Raw genomic sequence first — 19,955 nt, forward strand, 5'->3', positions numbered from 1 at the left:
CTTGCATTTGATATAGTGCTTTTCACGTCAGGAGAACGTCCCAAAGCGCTTCACAGAACACACTGTAAAGTAAATTGACTGTATATTTGTGGGCGAACGTGGCAGCCAATTGCGCACAGCAATGTCCCACAAAAAGTCAGATTGAAAATGACCAATTTATTATTGTTTTTGGTTTTTGGAGGGATTATTATTAGGTGTGTGGAGTAAGGAAACTTGCCCAAGGTTTCGCCCTCTGCCTGGAATTGAACTCAGGTCTCTTGCTTGCAAAGCGAGTGCTCTAACCACTGAGCTACAGGACTCCACGTAATAATCCCTCACAAAAAACGAATAACAATTCGGTCACTCAATCCATGACTGTTTGTGAGACACTGCTTGTGTAACTGTCTGCCACGCTTCGCCCACAAAATACATAGTCAAACCCTTCAATAATCCCTTTAACAATAACGTTCTCATGTAAATGCTGTCAAGTGTAATTGCTATCAAGACACTGTGTTTGTAGGTGAATTTGGCAGCCAATTTAAGCATAGTCAGGTGTCTCAAATTATTATTATTTTTTAACAGGCATAAAATGAATGACCAATTTATCGTGAGGATTGTTGACTGCCACACTGGGAAAAACTCTCTTCTATTTTCAGTTAGTGTGATGGGATTTATAACAACCATCTGAAGAATAGTCAGATGATGTGATGTTCTAAATTGTGCACTTAAACATCGGAGAAAGCAGGTGGCTGAAAGCAGGATTGCAGAGATATGCTAACAGTGGACTGCTTCGTTCTGTTCCCTGTCTGATTCACTTCAGCTATTTTGCCTCACTCTCTGGAACTCCATTCCAGGAATCCCTGGAATCTGCCTCGCCCACTCCTTCCCTACTTTTAAAGTTTGCCTTCAATTCTATCTCGGTGACTGTTATTTTGATCATCTTTCCTCCAACCATACACCCTCATCAGCTCCCAGCTCCTTCCCAGCTTGGGCCCAGTCAGTTTGTAAAGCACTTTGAGACATTCTCCTGATGTGAATAGTGCTGTATAAATTTGTTGCTTCCCTCTGACTCAATCTACTTTCGGAAATGAGCTCCTCTTAGTGTGTTGGACTTCCAGTTATCGGAAGAAGTCCCCATTCAAATTCCTTAATTAAAGGTGTAGGTTTGAGACTGGTGTGTGTGTGTGTGTGTGAGTACGTGTTGAGAGTTCTTAGCTGGATTGCCTTTGCAAAGAAAAATCTGTTAGGGATACTGCAATGTCAGAGGTCCATTCTGAAACCTGTTCAGTGACATTCCTCAGAGCCGAGCTGTTCAAATTCATTCTATTCCCTTGAAACAATAGGTACCCTTTACTTATTACTTCCATAAATATCTTGGGCTCTCTCAGATGTAAAGGCCCTTCAGATAGCCTTTCAGCTGTTAGCCACATTTATTTACTGACCGAGTGATACAGTGGTTTCAATGTTGCTGGGTCTGAGGGAAGGGAAGCGAGGCTGAAGAAAAAAAGAATATTGCCTTTGGGAAATGTTGAGGAGTGCAGATAATAATAATAATCCTTGCATTTGATATAGTGCTTTTCACGTCTTCTAGACGTCTCAAAGTTCTTCACAGAATATACTGTAAAGTGAATTGACTGTACATTTGTGGGCGAAACGTGGCAGCCAATTGCGCACAGCAGTGTCCCACAAACAGTTGTGGATTCAAGTGACCAATTTGTTATTGTTTTTTTTTCTTGACGGATTATTATTAGGTGTGTGAAGTAAGGAAACTTGCCCAAGGTTTCGCCCTGCTGGGAATCGAACCCAGGTCTCTCGCTTGAGAGGCGAGTGCTCTAAATCACTGAGCTACAGGACTCCACTAGATGTAGTATTGTTGGGATGAATGAATATTTGACTACCTTTGGGGTTCATAAGATACTAATGTGGTACTTTCCCCCAGAACATAGAGTGGATAGGGTCAAGTGCTATTTCTGTGATCTTCTCCTACCCTACGCTTTTGTTCGCTCTCTATGTTCAGTAAACTTGGGCCTGTTAATCCATCCACCCCACCATTGGTGGATGAGTCTTCAGCAACACTACTTCCCTCTACCCTCGATCTCACCTCGTCATCTGTTTTAAATCCTGCTTAACAACCTACCTGTTTCACTGGGCCTACAGTAACTTCCACCTTCTTTTCATATTCTGTGTTTTCCTATGTTTTGACACTTGTGGCAATCCATAAAATCCAATAAGAATAATCCTTGAATTTGATATAGCGCCTTACCACATCATTGAGACATCTCAAAGCACTTCACAGAATGCATTGTAGAGTGAATTGACCGTGTGGTTTGTGGGCAAAACGCAGCAGCCAATTGCACACAGCAGTATCCCACAAACATCGTGCATTGAGTGACCATTTTATTTTGGAGGGATTATTACCACTGGAAAACGATCTGCCAATCGACTAACAACTGGGTTCTTACTTACTGCTAGATAAACAAAAGTATGTGGAGTAAGGAAACTTGCTTAAGGGTTTGCCCTGCCCGGGAATTGAACCTGGGTCCTCTTGCTTGCGAGGTGAGTGCACTATCCACCATGTTATGGGATTCTGCAATAAAATTAGTGGTTTTGTAATGAAGACCCTTGAAGATTTTATTTTGCCTGGATCTGTTATCCACTCTGCTCATTTACTGTAAAGTGTAGTGACTGTATATTTTGTAGGTGAACGTACCTTGTGACACACTTGCCTTAAGTTTGTCTTTGATTTCTGAATGGAACATTTTCTCAATTTAGGTCAATTTTTGAGAATAGATTAATTTTTGTTTCCCCCTCTTCCAAAAGGGAGAAGTCAGCCTAGCTCAGTCAGGAGCACTTTCACAGAAGCTTGTGGGTTCAACCCCAATGTTGGGACTTGAAATCCATAAAGTCTATTCTGATACTCCAGCACTGTGTTGGTCGGTGGGGGTGGAGTGCTGCATTGTCAGAGGATACATCCTTCACATGATCTCCCATCTGTCTATCCAGGATTCCATAGCACTATTTACAAAGAGATGGGAGTTTAATCTAGTGTTCTGCCCAAATAAAATTGGTCACTCGGTCCATGGCTGTTTGTGGTATTTTCCTATGTTTGGCTACGAATGCACACTCACTACATATTACAGAGAATCCTATGAAATGATTGAGTCGTATATATCAGGGTTGTCCAATATCCCAACATGTGGCGAATTGGGAATCCAGATGTGGAAAAATGGCATTTTTGTTTAGTAAATAAAAAATGAGGAACAGACACTATAGTTGGGCATGTGATCTCAATAATCATATTCGCATGGCATATGCATTTGTACTTTCATCGTTTTGTGCGTTTTGGGGTAAAATGGTAAGATACCAAGCAGCGTGTGTGAGTGTTTTTGGATCGTTGTGTGTGCTTTCCTTCCTTGGTGACTGCTTACAGGTTATCTGCTAAAATGGTGTGTAACATGGGTGAAAAGGCCACACCTGGCACATCTTGCGAAAGAGTAGACACGTCCCTGCTCTCTAACCTGAACACAGTTGGATGCTGCTTGCCGTTTGCCACGTTGGCATGACTGATGAAGTCAAAGTTCTGCTTGCATCTTCTGGACACAAAGCTAGAAGCTGCACTAAGATGTGCCGTGTCTGATATATGCACGCCAGAATTCCAGACATTTGGTGAAAGAGAAAGCCTGCAAAGTTGTGAAGTACATTTACCTGTATTGTGTGAGAGTATGTCAAATATTTTCTACTAAAATTGAAACAATGTCACTGTAGCCACATCTGTGGCTAGTCAATGATTTCTATTGGGCAACACTGATCTAGATGATGTGATGAGGCGCTATATGAAATGCAAGGATTGTTATATTAATGCTTTTACATATATAGATTGGTAATTTGAATGCAATATACTTCATAATAATAAGAATTGTTATGGCCATATCCTGAATAACAATGTAAATGAGGGTACATCGGACATGAACATTGACAATGCAGTGAAAGTTTGACATTGAAACATTGACTTGAAAGTACTTTGCAATTCTACAAGTCACTTACCACAATGCCGGGGGGGTTGGGGAGGAGAGCTCAAAAGGCTATGATTATGAGCAGACAAAGCAGCAGCGATCTTCAACTTTTTGCATATTGTGCTGAAAATAACTGTGATTTAACTTGCAGTATGTATGTGGTAATAATGAATGAAGTAATAGAATAACTCATTTGACATCTGAAGATCTTGACAGAATTAAAATTGATCCCATATACGTCACAGTTTTGTCACAAGCTACATGACAATAGCATACCTCGACTACAGATGCACACTCATTTCATTTGGATGCATAATGCAAGTATCTCTACACATCCACAGTGCTGGCACACAGCCACAATATCTCCACAACTTACAAAAACAGAATTATGCCCTCACTTTTCAAACACTTTACCTTTGTGAATATAGTGTATGAAGGTTTGTAAACCATCAAACAAAACTAGGACATTTGCCTTGCCCACTACCAATTATTCACGAACATTCAGGTAATGCAAAGATGCACTGCAGACCACAGTCATTATATTTATGCAGTCGACCAAAATTGTAAACCTTCACACCGAAATTGCTATTGTGCTGAGATATTCTGTGTGCAGTAACATGAACAAAGCATCTCTATTCTGCTCAGCACATCAGCACCCACAATACAATGAAGTTGTTATGGCTGTTACTAAATAATGAAAATCTGGTCATATCTGGCTTGTCAGCATTGGTTACTTTTTAACATTAGGATTAATAGAATCTTGCATGTACATTTTGAAGATTGCTGACTGGAAACATTCCCCAGTGCACACTGTTAACAACAACCAGAATTTCACCTTTCACCATTTTAAAGTGGAAATAAAGACTATGTGTTTATGTCACGGATTGATCCTTAGGGACTGATTAGTTGATGACAGTATGGTTGCTAGGGAATGTGTGTAGCTTAACGTGAATTTTCTCCAGTGTATAAGTGGAAGGAAAACACCTATTGGAACTTAAACAGTGTACACTTCTATACATAGAATGAAAGCATGCAAACATGCTTTTCAACTCAACTATATACTCCACATAAGACTCCACACTCTCCTAAGTTCTCCTAAACCCTTCTATTCCTTTCTCCATCAAGCGTCTTCTTAAATATATTCTTCATACAAGTAAGTCGAATGGTTCTGGGAAAAGTGTAGCTGAGGAATCGTATCCCATGGGATGAACAGTGTAGCTTCAGTATTCCAAAACAATACTGCAGTCTTAATGGAAAGGTGGAACATTAAACATGGATGTAAAACTTAAAAAGCATTCTGGAACCACTCATTAACCAATAAAATTAATAGGTGACTAACGCTAATTGCTCTGTACTGTAGTTAAATACTGTATAGATTAAAAAATCATAATATTGAAATGTGTTAACAAGGCTTATGGTGGCCTTTTTAACACATTCTGGCTGCTTGATCGAGCGGATATTAAAGATCACACTGCACTATTTAAAAAGAGAAGAGTTTCTCCCAGTGTGCTGGCCAACAATCTCCCAGGTAGAATTGGTCACTAACTCCATGGCTGTTTATGAGACATTGCTGTGTGATTTATGCGTTCACCTACAAAAGAAAGAGTCACTTCACAGTGACTCTTATGAAGAGATTTGAGATGTCTTGGCGATGTGCTAAGTCAAATGCAAGGATTATTAATTATTATTATCCCCAGTTTAATTAAAAAGTAGTCACATAATTAAAAAGTTGTGTACAGGCGATTTTCAGCACCTCTGAGATGCTAGTGACAGTCACAAGTGTGAGCTTCCCAGGCGGGGTGAAACCTAAGGCAACCTAAGGCACATCTCTGTTTACCTAGCAGTAAGTAGGAACCAGGTTGTTAGTCGGTTGGCGGATTGCTCAATCCATGATTGTTTGTAGGACACTGCTGTGGGCAATTGGCTGCTGTGTTTCGCTCACAAGCTATACAATCATTCACTTTATGGTATACTCAAAGATATGTGGTTTGAACCTACAACTTCCTGATTCAGAGGTAAGAGAACCAGCAACTTAGTCAGGCTGATACCTTTCATAGAACCATAAATGTTTATAACACATATGAAAGCCATGCTAACACAAATAAAAGCTATAGATCAAATCAGCACAAGGCCTTAATGACATCAGCACATCAAGTACTTGCATGTATGTGAAAAAAAACACAAAATTAGAAACTTCTGGAGTGGGAATGCCCATTAGCTAAAGTCAACAACGAGCCAAGGTGCAGCATTAGCCACATTGCCAGTGATTGACAGGAGCATTGCTATCCCCTTTATTTCCGTACTTACTCACCTTATTTTTCAAAGTATGAGACCAAATACTGCAGAAGCTCACAACCATTTTCTGCATTTTCCAACAAGCACCTACGCTGTTGTGAAGAGGTCACGGCATCAAATAAATTGCCTGAATAAAAAGATTGGTTATATGTTGTATCTGAACCTACTTTGAGTATAATCAGTTTCTTTCCCTGTTCCTGAGTTATTTAATTGGTCCAGGATACTTACCTACCTCCTCGTCTATGATGCCTGGTCAACCTCTCTCAGAAACCAGCAATTTATAGGAACCAGCTGGCTTCCTTCCTTGAACTTAGATTAACCGAACCTGCATCATAACCAGAAAATAGAACAGTTCTCTTCATAGCTACCTCTAATTTGCCCTCTCCTGGCGATAAAAAGCTCTATTGAGGGAAATTGACTTTTTGATTTGTAAAATTCAAATTGCCCGGATTTTGTACACTTGAATGCCCTTTAAAATGGATTTTTGATTGACAGGCCATCCAATTTAATTTCTACAAATATATATTGGGGATTCCCTGAAAAGTCCTTGCATTTTGCAGCTGCTTATGTTAAATAACTGTCTGAAAATCTTTGTGAAAGGCTAACCTCTCTCCAATTACCTCCTCCTCCTGGCACTTATATTATTTCACATTTCTTTACAGAAGGGTTGAACTCAGGGCTTATTGCTTGTTATAAATTTTAGAAGAAATTTTATTATAAGACTGGACTTGTATAGAACAGGTATACCACATTATTTATTAACGATTTATGTTTGAGAAGTTTGCTCTCTTTGTTTCCCTTTGTTCTGATTTCTTTCCTTTGCAGTGCAGGTAGGACTGTGCCAAATCAGTGTCATTTGCTCAATCAAGACTAGTTACCTTATTTGTTCTCTTGTTTTTCTTTTAGATGTTTACATAGTACTTATAATGCTGGTGTAATGATATGAGCCCAGGTTGCCAAGATGTGAATTAATTAGTACACAGTTTAATGTCTCATCTGATAATGCAATGCTCTCCCACCATTGTATTGGAGTGGCAGCCCAGAATACGAAACTCAAAGACCTGAACATGGATCTTCTTCCTCAGAGGTGAAAGCTACCAACTGAACCAGCTTGAAACCAGAGCAGAGTTCCCATCAGTGGGCATAACATAGTTCCAGTTACCAGAAATAAATCCTATGTGTGGGACTTGGATTCCTTATTAAATACAGTAGCGCAAATTAGACTCCATAATGCCACAACCACAAAAACATGTGTTGGTCCAAACCTAATATTCATGGACTCAAGAGACTGTCTTAGTTATACAGCACTTCCAGATGAAATTTTGCCTTTGTTTTACAAGATACTTAGAGTTACATTACATTTAAAATTTGAATATTTCCATAAAGTTCAAAGAATGAAATTTGCAGACGGAATTCTGTTTCTTAATTGTAGATTTCCAAGCTTCTTTTTCTCTTTTGATAAGTGCAGCCTTTTTTNCATATACAGTATAACTAATCAGCTTCAAAGGTCTTGCTGCCAATGTATTGTCTAGTGTGTTCTTGAGTATGCTGATTATTTTTCTTTTTTTCTGAATTTATAGCTTGAACAGCATAGATTTAGTTAGCTCATGTACTTTAAAATATCAAAGTGTTCAGGTGGATGATAAAGTTCCCATGACTTCTATTTAAAAAGAGAAAGGAGTTTCTCCTGGTTTCCTGGTAATGGAAAAGAACAAGGGAGACGTACTATGATGTACTTTGCACTGTAATTATTCCTTTCATAAAATATATTTCTTTCCTTAATACATTACAGATAATATGGGATACTAGGCTTTATAAACAGGGGCATAGAATACAAAAGTCAGGAAGTTATGGTGAATCTTTATAAAAACATTGGTTAGGCATTGGCTGGAGTACTGTGTTCAGTTCTGGACCCACACTTTAGGACGTATGTCAAGGCTTCGAAGAGGGTACAAAGGAAATTTACCAGGATGGTACCAGAAATGAGGGACTTCAGCTATCAGGAGAGGCTGGAGAAGCTAGGATTATTCTCCTTGGAGCAGAGAAGGTTAAGAGGAGCCTTAATAGAAGTTTTCAAAATTATGAGGGGATTCGATAGGGTGAACAAGGAGAAACTACTTCCACTGGCAGGTGGGTAGCTAACCCGAGAGATGCCGATTTAAAATTGTTGTTAAGAGAAACAGAGGGGAGGTGAGGAGAAATTGTTTTACACAGCGAGTTGTTTGGATCTGGAATGCATTGCCTGAAAGGGTGGTGGAAGCTGATTCGATAACAGCTTTTAAGAGAGAAGTAGATAATTATTTGGGTGGACAAATTTGCAGGGCTATCGGGAGAGAACGGGGGTGTGGGATTGTATTGGACAGCTCTTTTCAAAGAGCCGGCATAGACACAATGAGCCGAATGGCCTCTTTCTGTGCTGTATAATTCTGTCATACTATGAATAGATTCATAGAACAAAGTTTAGGATCAAGTTTACATGGCAAGCCATAGAACAAACAATCCAGAAATTGTAACAACTTTCTTAGAAAAGGATTGGAAATTGGAAGGTAAAAATGTCACCAGGATCATAAATATCTGTTATCACAGTTACAAAGTCACTTCAAACTTTGAAACAATACACACAAAGCTTAGTTGACAAACTATACCAATCTGATATTGTGTATTGTGCAGATACAATACAATTTAAATTTGTACAGTGACTTTCACATCAGGAGGGCGTCTCAAAGCACTTCACATTGCTGGATGGGGCACCCGAGCTTGGTTTCCCAAAGTCCCAACATACCAACACAAACATATATGAATTACATTATATTTGTGATACTGCATGGTCATACCTCAGGGAATCCAATCAAACCGGCCAATTGCGATAACATTTGTATAACAGTCAATCAACATTCGTTGCCTTGCTGACACAAACAAACCGAGTATAAAATATAGGATTTAGGGACTAATTCCAGCTCAGTGAGTAAGTATACTGTGTGATGTGGCATTGAGCCATACATACTTGAAAAGTCCCAGTTTGATCACTGGTCTGTGCTGAGTTAGCTGCTCTCAGCCATCGGCAGGCAGTGTTGGAGGTATTACATTTGGCTTCGTTTTCCCTGAGCGCAGAAGGGGAAAATAATTCAGCCAACATTTGACCATTGGCTACTGGAAAATTTGTAGGATTCTGAGCTGAGAAAGGGATCCAGCCTGATTTCTAAACCCACCCCCACCACAGATAAAGGTCAGACCTTCACAAAATGTTACTGGTAACTATGGAACCATACTCCAGTACGAGTCACCAACTTTAGGAAAAGAATAAAGAAAACTGAAAAAGAAACTCCTGAACAACAGAAGCCTTTCTGTGCTGAAACATTCTATGGTTCTATGAATATGGGTTTTATTACTCTCCTACATTTCTAAATAAGATTTGTTCCTCTATAGACTGGGTGCTAGAAGGGAAACAAAGAAATAGGCACATAATACCATACTGTTGAGTTATATAAGGTAGATATTAATAGGCTGTTCCCACATGTTGGTGAATTGAAAATGAGGGTCATAAATATAAGTAACACATCCAAAAGAGGTATAGGAGGAATTTCTTTCACAGAATATGAAACTCATTTCCAGAAGTGGTGGTGGAAGCAAAAATCATTAACATATTTAAGAGGAAACTTGATGCATGGATGAGAGAGAATAAAATAGAGGGGTTTAGGAGAGAGGATTTGGACATTTGAAGGCTCATGTGGAATATAAATATCTGCCTGGAGTATTTAGGCTGAATTGCCCGTTTCCATGTTGTAATGTTCTGTGTAATTCCATGTAACTTTACCTAAAGTGATTTATTTCTGCTTGGAAAAAGTGTTACTCCTTTGGAGAAAATAAGAAATATTTAATTAATACAGAATCCCAAATTGTTTGTCTCATGTTTGTGGGAAGATCAGGTGCAAAGAAACACAAATCAATAAATAAATTTACTGATACAACCCTGCATCCTTGTTAAGGAAAACGACACACTTCTCATCAAGTTCTAGATTTTACATGAGTTCCTCCATATGATCTGAAAGCAACACACTTGGTCAAAATTGAAGCAGGATAAGATTCAGGTGAAATGAATTCCATTTCTAAATATAACCTGCAAATAATCTGATTAACCTTCTACATATGCTTGCAGAAAAATAACAATAATTTACATTTACTATATAAAGCATCTTTCACATAAGGAGGACATCTCAAACTTCTTTATACGGCTGATTATACACCTGAGCTGGGGAGTGGGTGGAGAGAAAGATGACTGAAATTGCAGTAGAAGAGCAGGCTTTAAAAGTGGTGCAGGAGGGGAGTTGGAAAAGCTGAGGGACTCTGGGATATAGTTCCAGGGAGCAGGATAGAATACTGAAATCTTATCCACCGTTGGCGACATGAAACAGGATTCTGTTAGATGAGGGAGCGGCCAGGTTGGTAGCATTCCAGGAGATTGCAGAGGTAGAGTGGAGCGAGACTGGGGAAGAATTTGAATGCGAGAATGAGGACCTTGAATTTATATTTGACATTATAATTACAATGAAATAAATAATGCAGTTATTTGTCTTTGTTTGAATCCTGCAAGCAGAAGATAGCGACTCAGCTATTTTCTGTTCATGGGATTCATGGGCGAGTGGGAGTCTATATGCACTGTGGAAATTTTTGGTATCAGGCTCGAATTCCAGAGTTCGCTAAACTGGGGGTTTATTGTATATCAAGCAGAGGGAGATAGCAATGAATTTAATGCGGTTGGTAAGGTTAGAAAAGGACTACAATGCAGACAATGCTCCAGTAAAAAGACAATACAATGCAAAATACATTTATATTGCAAGAAGAAGGGGGAGGGGGAGAAAGAGAAAAGGGTTTAAACACAATTTTACATGTCTTTTTTTCACAAACTCTAGAATTATGGATACTGCATAAATTGTCTGGATCAATAATTTCTCAATGGCATCATTGATTAATGAAAAGCTATTCTAACTTATTACAGTATCTCACTCTCAGAATCTCAGAAACTAAAGAATTTAAATACAACCAAATTGTGATCTCTATTTGCTAAAAATGTCACAGGCTCTTTTTTTCCATAATATTGTGTTTCCAATTGATTTGTAATCTTCCAGAAAGGCTGTCACTGGTGGGAAGACAAGAATTGTAAATGTCAGCATGTCTTAACTCTGTTTATTGCTCCAAAAAACATTCATTCAGCTTGAAGGGTCAGCTTTGTTTTAAATAACTGGACTCAACTGCATTCATTAATGCTCAATAAAGGAAAACACAAACAACTAGTCAGTACATTATGTTAATACACTTGGTTTTACGTGAGGATATGGATGTAACTTTAGTCCATGCTGCAAGATAAAAATGATCTTTCTCTGCTAAGTGAAATAATTTTCAAAATATCTGCAGTTCCAATTGAGTACTACTATTTACTACTAATAATAATCCTTACAGATGATATAGCACCTTTCATGTCAGGAGGACATCTCAAAGCACTACACAAGATATACTGTAAAATGCGCGCAAGCATGAATGCAGCAGCCAATTTGCACACAGCAAGGTCCCACAAGAGGCCAGGAAGTAAATAACCAATTATATTAGGGGGGGAGGGGGTTAGTTTCGGGAAACTCCCTTCTCTTTTTGAATAGTGCCATCTTTAATGTCCACATGAACAGGCAGACAAAGCCACAGTTTAAGGAGAGGGGTGTAGAATCAGAAAGCTCAGCCACCAAAGTTAGCAGAGCAAATAAGCTGAGGAGTGGGGTAGGAGGAGATCAGAGAAATAGAAAAGTGCTAAGGCTTGAACAGATTTATAAGTGAGCTTCAGAACCTTGAAATTTATCTAGTGAGAGACAGGGAGCCATTGGAACCTGACGTGGACTGGTGATGGATATGTGGAGTTTGGTGAGGGTGAAGATGTGGTCAGTTGAGCTTTGGGTAAGATGAAGTTTATGGATGGTGGAGTAGGGAGACCAGCAAGGAGTACATTTGAAAAGTCCACCTGGGAGGGTATGAAAGGGTGAATAATGATCTTCTAGCCTACAGATAAATGGGTTACCAACTGAATAAGCCAACATTAAATAACAAGGACAAAGAGAAAAAGACGACAGTGAACGTAGTACAAAAGGTATTAATTTCAAACCTTACCTCTGCAACCTCCTAGCCCTCTACCAACCTGCCCGCACCCTCCGCTAAGCAGGCTCCAGCCTGCTTCACATCCCTAGCCTCGCCTGTCCCACCATTGGCGGGCGGACCTTCAGCCACTCTGGAACTCCACCCCGCAACCCCTCCGCCTTGCCCCCTCCATTGCTTCCTTCAAGACCCGCCTCTTCGACTGTGCCTTTGATCACCCTCCTTCCCTCCGGTGCCCTTCACCCTCCCCAATCCCGACACATAGCTCGGGTCCAAAACACTGAATGTCCAGTGCCTTGGGACATCCTCCCGACGTGAAAGGCCCTATACAAATGTAATGTTGTTTTTGTTGTTATTATAACAAGGATTTCAAAGGTTGCAATACAGATTCATTTCTGACTGTAGGCCATGGTAACAAGGGTCAGATATTTTTTATTTCCGCCTCCCTAATATTTTTCCCTATGTTTTAGGTGGTGACTCATGAGGATATGACTTGTTCCATGACTGTTGGCAGCCATTCAGTACTTTACTGAAGTAACCTTTTTTCATGGGTAAGACTTGACAATAAGTGCCTGCAAGCCTTTCAATTCTTGCAGCATTCACAACTAACCCCAAGCTTATGCTCACCATTATTCACAGGTGCAAGCTTTCTGGGAGGCCTCACTGAATTATTTATCAGGCGTTGGAAACATGATTGAGCTTTCCCCTTTCTAGTCTGGACCAGGCAGGCGAATAAGGAGGTTGACACCAATTGAAATGTCACTGAATTAATTGTTACCAATTCACTACAATGTTACCATTCATGTAGGAACTTTGGAAGGATAGATTGTATCAGTGAAGGCCAACCTTTTGCAAAGGTGTGCCACAGTGTGAGCCCAATACATATCGCCATGTCACTAAAAAAAATTATGAAATCTTCATTGGTTTAATACAAGCGCATAAATTTTGTTTACCAACGCACCACAGGATCAAGTACACAAGAGAAATTCAAGTCTTTGACACAAAGGGCCTTCTGATAAATAATACAATGGTACTTGAATAATTTGCGTTCCAAAAATGTTTACAACAAAACAACACAACCATTTCTCTTTCCAGTCACAGCAGGTCAAAATATCACTGCAACAATTCAGAGTGATTACCTGACTAAATCCAGGCTCAAAAAACTCTTTAGTGACTCTCGTCTCCCCAATTAACCCCTTGACTCGGCTAAATGTGTCAGCTCCTGGCTCAGTCCCTCACACTCTCCCCTCCGAGTCAGAATATTGTGGGTTCGAGCCACCCGAAACTAGGGGAGACTTTGAGCTTGCAGTCCAGGCTGAAGCTCCAACAGAGCGCTGGGGAGAGAGAGTACCGCATTGTCGGAGTCATTAAATCTCACTTCCCATCCATGCCTTGTTCCAGGCCGGACATTAAAGATCTCCCACAGCACTGTCAGGGAAAAGAAGAAGGAATTTCTCTCTCTCTCTCTCCTGGTGTCCTGGCCGACAGATATAATTGCTTGAGGCTGTTTGTGGAGACTTTGCTGTGCTCAAAATCAGCTGCCTACAAATCACAAAATCACTCACTTTACAGCGAAGCCCTGCGAAGCACTTGGAGACTTCTTCCCACGGTGAAAAGTGCTGTGTTAAGGGTTCACATCAATTACTATCATCACTATTATTAATATACAACGAAGTTAAAAAACAAGGTTTTTACAGTGCAAAATACAAGTTAGATAGAATATGGAGGAGCTTTACAAATACAGCAAAATGTCAAACTCCCTGTGTGTCAGGTACTTGGGACACACACACACACTCAGACACACACACAATCACGTTCACCTTCGCACACACACACTCACACAGTCACCATATTTCCCGAGGGGATGTGTATTAATCAGTGAGTTACAGCTCCCTCTACTCCTCTGCTGCCTCTCACCTCCCGCTGACCCACAAGGTGCGGTACTGAGAGTGGGGGGCCAAGGTCGCCCCCTGCGTCTGGCCCCCCCATGTAAAACTGCCATCCCGGCTCCCAGTGATACCAGCACAGGGGAGCGCGGGGAGCAGAAACCTCCAGACTGTGGCCTCCAGTCATAACATGTGCTGTGTTCCACTAGTAATGGCATGACCTGTCACCTTGTTGGCCACCGCCGGTCTGAATGGATTAATGGTCTAATTCTACCTTAACTTGTTACTGTGTTTCAATTTATTGCCCTGTGTTTAATACACATATTGGCTTTTAGCACAGAGAAGGGTGTGGATACACCTTTAGGAGTAAATGGGCAATTGACAAGAAGCCGATGAGAAGGGCAGGAAGTATAAAAGGACTCTGGGAGTGGGGCAAAGTGTGGGGTTTAGAATGATGTATTCTTGGGAGTCTGGAGTGACAAATAAAGAAGCTACCAACACATCTTTGATTTGGATTGAGTTTTAGTACAAAGGGATCATACCTGGTGTGCCACAAGACTGAATGGCTCAGTGGATCAAAGATTTTAATCATGTGTAGCATTTCATTTAATTAAACAGTGATACATTTTGAATTACACATAAATAAAAAATTCTGGATAGATTCTATTGCAAAAAACAAGTTATTTAAAAAAAACTACATCTACACAACCACTCACAAATTTGAAATAGGAAATCTCACCAGAACAAAATATACACATTAATTACTGCATTATTTTATTACTGCAACCTTTTACCAGGAGAAAATAAAACAATTAGATGCACATGTTTTATAACTGCTATTATGAAAATGTTTCTTGTACAGTACACCCTAATGATGTTTTGATATAATTTATTTATCTCATACAATGCTATGAAATTGTTTAATCCTGAATGATTAACCAGAGCTCTGTTCAGTAACAAACCACAACAAATTGAAAATGCTATGAGAACGATTATTGTTCTCTTAATCCCTGTTTATGATACAGGTGATGCAAGAATACATGAATTGTGATACTCAATCCAGGGTGAATATACAAGGAGATTCTTTTAGTATTTTCATGCTGGCCTTTGGTGATATAGTTAAATTTGAGTTGAATAATACAATACAAAATTACATTGTATCATGCCTTTCACATCGGGAGTTCATCCCAAGGCGCTGGAATACCAAAGAAGCATAAATAGAAAATGGGCAGTACATCTTAAAGGGAGTTTAAGTGGAACTTCTTTATGCAGAGAATGGTGGCAATCACTACTGAAGCTGTGGTTGAAGCAAAATGCTTAAATATATTTAAGAGGAAACTAAATTTATACATGAAGAAGAAAGTAGAATGTAAATACATGGACTAGTTGGGCCAAATGGGTTGTTTCTATGCTGTGCAGCCTATATAATTCTATGTATTATTTTATCATAAAAGAGGTTCAGATGAAGAAGACAATTTATCCCATTTGATCTCATTTTTCCACAATATACATTCTATCTTCTTTGTATTGCTACATTAAGCTTTCTTAAATGAACACAATGTCCTGGACTCACCCCCGCTTCCTGCTAATCCAGTTTGGTGATTATTATCTGTGTAAAAAATTCTTATGTGTAAAGTGATTATTATCTGTGTAAAGAATTATTATGTGTAAAGAATATTTCTTTACTTCTCAGCCTCATAAATTATCCTTCACAATCCTGAACCTATTCTTTATTTCCTGGTTACCTTGGTGTATCTTAAAAAGAATGTTTCTGGATTTAATTTGATTCTACTTAGCATTACATATATCTCAATAGGAGCTCCTTTGAGATGTGTTTTTTCAAGTTTCTCTAACAGCTCCTCATAATTCAATCCTTTAATTCTGTGGATCATTTTCATTTTGTTTCCTCTGGTACTGCCTCTTGAGCCTGGTTAGGCTCAGAATTAAATGGTGACCATAATAATAATAATAAATAATAACCCTTGCATTTGATATAGCGTTTTCACGTCTTCTCGACGTCTAACTGTGCGAGAAGATGATGTGGCAAGTTAAATGTGAAGTCTGTGACATGTGGGAGTTAATGGAGGGCGCCCTGAGCCCGGGCGATTTCATCTGCAGCAAGTGTCTGCAACTCAGGAAGCTCCAGCTGAGGGTAGCTGAGCTGGAAGCCGAGGTGCAGACACTGCGCTCCATCAGGGACAGTGAGAGGTTCTTGGACAGTATGTTGGAGGAAACCATCACTCCCCTGAGGCCCGGGAGATGCTTGCATCTGGTTAATGCTCACGGACAGGATGTTTTCATCAGTCCTGCAGATAATGGGACACCTGAGAGAGAGGGGTGATCGAGCCTTGGTCATCAAACTTGATCAACTGATGTGAGTATTTGATGGACCAGACACCTCAAGAGGTGGTCACCCCACCCCACACACCGAGGGTTCAGACGAAAATGACTGGGTGACTGTCCGGCATGGTAGGAAGAGGGGACTGGCTAGGCAGAATGCCCCCAATAGTGTAGCACTCTCAAACCAGTACTCTGTACTGAACATTGAGAGTGTGGATATCTCCAGGGAGGACAGTATAAACCAATTGGTGGAACAGGGGGACATAGGTAACAGGAGTAATGCTGTTGTCATAGGGGATACAACAGTGAGAGGTATAGACCGACGTTTCTGTAACAGATGACGGGAGTCAAGGATGGTATGCTGCCTCCCTGGTGCAACAGTCTTAGACATCGCAGAAAGGGTGGATAAAAGCAGAGGGCATGGCTGATGTGCTGAATGAGTACTTTGCATCTGTCTTCACAAAAGAAGTGGATGCACCAAATGCCGCAGTATCGGAGGAGAGAGTAGAGGAAATGGATAGGTTAAGTATAAACAAAGAGGAAGCACTGAAAAGGTTGACTGCGCTGAAGGTAGATAAGTCGCCCGGACCGGACGGGATGCAACCAAGGTTACTATGGGAGGCACGGGTACAAATAGCGGAGGCTTTGGCTACAATTTTTCAATCTTCGTTGGACACAGGAGTGGTGCCAGAGGACTGGAGAGTGGCCAATGTGACTCCCCTGTACAAAAAGGGACAGAAGAATAAACTTGGGAACTACAGGCCAGTCAGCCTAACATCAGTAATGGGGAAACTCCTGGATACTATAGTCCAAGACAGAATAAATCTTCACTTAGAAGAATATGGGTTAATTAGGGACAGCCAACATGGATTTGTTGAAGGCAAACTTGTCTAACAAATCTAATAGAATTTTTCGATGAGGTAACGGAGAGGGTGGATAAAGGTAGTGCAGTTGACGTATTTTATATGGACTTTCAAAAGGCATTTGACAAAGTGCCACATGAAAGACTTATAAAAAAGATAGAAGCCCATGGTATAAAAGGGAGTGGCAGCATGGATCCAGAACTGGCTGGGAGACAGAAAGCAGAGAGTTGTGGTGAATGGCTGGTTTTCTGACTGGAGGGAAGTGTACAGCGGCGTACCCCAGGGATCGGTATTAGGACCACTGCTCTTCTTAATATACATAAATGATCTGGACTTGGGTATAGCAAGTACCATTTCCAAGTTTGCGGATGACACAAAGTTAGGTAGGGTAGTAAACAGTGAGAAGGATAGTAGCCAACTGCAGGAAGACATAGACAGAATGGTAAAATGGGCAGACACATGGCAGATGAGTTTCAATGCAGAGAAATGCGAAGTAATGCATTTTAGTAGAAAGAATGAGGGGAGGCAATACAAGCTGGTAATACAATCTTAAGGGAGATAAAAGAACAGAGAGACCTGGGGGTGCAGGTAAATGAATCCTTGAAGGTGGCAGGACAGGTAGATAAAGCTGTAAAAAGGGCATATGGGATACTAGGCTTTATAAATAGGGGCATAGAGTACAAGAGTCAGGAGGTTATGATTAACCTATATAAAACACTGGTTAGGCCTCAGTTAGAATACTGCGCCCAGTTCTGGGCACCACACTATAGGAAGGATGTTAAGGCATTGGAAAGGGTGCAGAGGAGATTTACGAGGATGGTACCAGGAATGAGGGACCTTGATTATGAGGAAAGGCTAGAGAGGCTGGGATTATTCTCATTGGAGCAGAGAAGGTTATGAGGAGACCTAATAGAGGTCTTCAAAATCATGAGGGGATTTGATAGGTTAGAAAGGGAAAAAGTGTTTCCACTGGTGGGTATGTCGGTGACTCGAGGTCACAGATTCAAAATAGTATCTAAAAGAAGCAGAGGGAAGGTGAGCAGAAATTTTTTCACGCAGCGAGTTGTTCGAATCTGGAACACATTGCCTGAAAGAGTGGTCGAGACAGTATCGATAACTACTTTTAAAAATGCGGTGGATGGGTATTTGAGGAGCACGGTTATGGGGAAAGGGCTGGGGAGTGGGATTGACATTAATTGCGCCATTCAAAGAGCCGACACAAACTCGATGGGTCAACTGGTCTCTTTTTGTGCTGTACAATTCTATGATTCTATGATTCTATGATAAAGCACTCCTCACGAGGATCGAATCTTGGAAGTGACAATAGGCACAAAAGAGGAAGTTTTTAGAATGGATTTAAAGGCAGATTCGAGCTGGAGCTAGAGAATGGGAAGGAGGGGTGGAGTTCCAGAGATAGGGCATATAACTGAAGGCTCGGCAACTGATGGTGTTGATGGGGAGGATGGGACCCAAAGCTGATCTAAATTAGCTGAGAGCGGACAAGCAGAACAATAAATTACATTTATATAGCGCCTCAAAGTGCGTCACAGAATATCTTATAAAGTAGATTGACTGTATATTTGGGGGTTCAGTGAATTTGGTGTGAGACAGTGGCATGAAGTAGTGTTTCCGCAGATTTGTTCCTTTGGCCCTTAAACTAGGCTCTTAAATTAGGCCCTTAAATTGCAGGCCTCTGCTTCTACTGTTCAGTACAAGATAAAACAGCTTATCATGGTTAACAATATCTATTCTCTTCAAAATCTTAAGAACACAATATCAATTTTCTCTTCTCCAGCATGAACGTGCCTAGTTTATCTAATTGCTCCTCATAGTCCAGTCCCTCGATCCCCTCAATCATTTTGGTTGCCCTCCACTGTATCCTCTCAATTGCTGCAAAATCCTTTTTATGTTGCAGTGACCAGCACTGCACACAGTCTTCCAAGTTCAGTCACACCAGTGATTTATAAAGTGGCAGGATTACCCCTTTATTTTGGCTCAATATTGACCTTTTAATACAGCCTAGCATCTGGGTTGCCTAACTCAATGCTACCGAGCACTGTTGGGATAATTTCAATTTATTATCAAGCAGGATCTTCAGGTCCTTTTCATTTCCTGTACAGATTATTTTCTTCCCATTTAAATAATAGTCGCATTCTGTATTTTTTGTCCCAATGTAAACCACTTTGCATTTCTCTACATTAAATTTAATCTGCCATTGATCTGCCCAATTCCCAAGAATGTTCAAGTCCTCCTGTAATCTATCCTGTTCATTACCGTGAAGCGCTTTGGGACGTCCTCCCGACGTGAAAAGCGCTATATCAAATGCAAGGATTATTATTATTACCCTACACGGATAAACAATCAGCATGTGAAGAAAAGCATCTTCTGAAATGAACCAAGACAATTTGAATCATTGTTTTGTTAGGTATATCACAAAGATAACT

At 40.3% G+C, this 19,955-nt stretch overlaps 1 non-coding gene across 1 annotated transcript; it reads right to left on the reverse strand.

The window, feature by feature from the left end:
• Positions 1 to 1,761: 1,761 nt before the first annotated feature.
• Positions 1,762 to 1,834, reverse strand: trnae-cuc. The gene has a single exon. It is a non-coding gene; the product is annotated as a tRNA-Glu (tRNA).
• Between the last annotated feature and the right edge of the window lie 18,121 nt (positions 1,835 to 19,955).

This window comes from Callorhinchus milii, unplaced genomic scaffold (assembly GCF_018977255.1).
Source record: "Callorhinchus milii isolate IMCB2004 unplaced genomic scaffold, IMCB_Cmil_1.0 Scaffold4, whole genome shotgun sequence".
NCBI classification, from domain to species: domain Eukaryota; kingdom Metazoa; phylum Chordata; class Chondrichthyes; order Chimaeriformes; family Callorhinchidae; genus Callorhinchus; species Callorhinchus milii.